Raw genomic sequence first — 1,590 nt, forward strand, 5'->3', positions numbered from 1 at the left:
CGCCGAGCGTCCAACAGCACTTTGAAATGGAATGGAACCACGGCACACTGTCCAAAACTGGAGTCGGACGGGTCCACCCCGTCCCCCCTCCCCACCCCGTCACCAGAACTACACATGCTGGTTATTGTGTGTTTCGCTACATGTTCTATGGCATGTCTCTACTGGGAATTGTAGTTTTAAAAGACGTTTTCGTATTTCCCATAATTAGAAGTTGCCAGTATTAAACTGTGTACACCCCTAGAGGTTTAGGGGATACGAAACACAGTGGTGTTATCACATTTAAAACATATAATTAATAAATGGGTGAAAATTGCTTGTGCCCATAATGGGCAGCATTACCCACATGACAGCTAAGGTCAGAAGAGCTTTATTTAACAGCTGGTCTTATGTCTGTGACCCCTCCTGTTGTTCATTGATAAGCCTTGAAACATGCACTTGTCAAGGTTCAGAGGCAAATTTTGCAAATACGATACGATATTACTTTATTTGTCAGATCAAGTCTGAAATCTGACTTGCGTCACAGCCTACATGTACAACATCAACAGACAAATATCCAGACACAATACATGAAACACAAACAACAAACATTTAACAGCACAATCAGTGATAGAAAACATGCTCAATGAGCCTTCAGCGTGCATTTGATCTGGGATTTAGCTCTGTATTTACTGTGAGGATTGACTGATGCACAAAGGAGTGCTTCAGTCTGATATAAATATGGCAGTAACCATCGATCCTCTTAAAATAAGATAAGATATACTTTATTGATCCCAAGCGGGGCAATTTTTTCGTTACAGCAGCATGTGTAACAGTTGGAAATATGCAGTGGTGTTTATTTGTAAATCATTTAGTATAATCACACAAATTCTGTGTTTTATATTTAATAATTCTCTGTTCCTCATTTATTGAATGTTCAATACCTGACAAGGTCAGAGATGAAAAAGGTCAGAGATTAAAAACTTGGGTCACAGGTTCCTCAACAGTGCATTACAAGAAATATATCAATATGTGTGTACCTCCACCATTAAACTATCATATTCTGCACATTTCTTATACTATCTACATACATCTTATAAGAGTATAATACATATGTATAATATCAGTTAAAATAAGTGCTTCAACATAGCCTAGTTAACATTGCAAGAAAGTTGATTGTCAAGTTCCAAAACAAACTATGCAATATATTAAACGTTAAGTACTTTGTCAGACTTAATATTTACCTGTAGATATTATTTAAAAGAAGACCTTAACCTAAACTATTATTTTAATGTTTAAATGAAGCCTATTTGTTTGTCTGTTTTGCACCTCCTCCTATTAATATCTTTGGACGTCCTGCACTAAACTGTGTTATTGTAGAGATCACTACAGTATCTTCTTGATATTTTCATCTATATTTCTATGATTGATCTTCTACTTTCCCCTACTCTTAATATTTTTATGTTTTCATCAAATATTACATAATTCAACAAAAAAATTAAATAACGTGCTTTAACCACTAGGCGGTACGGGTTTAAAAAAACTGTCAACTTTAAAGTGTTAACAAGACAAATTATACTGCTGTTTCCAGTTTAGTTTATGATGGATGTATTT

The sequence above is a fragment of the Notothenia rossii genome (genome assembly GCF_949606895.1).
Source record: "Notothenia rossii genome assembly, chromosome: 2".
Taxonomy (NCBI): domain Eukaryota; kingdom Metazoa; phylum Chordata; class Actinopteri; order Perciformes; family Nototheniidae; genus Notothenia; species Notothenia rossii.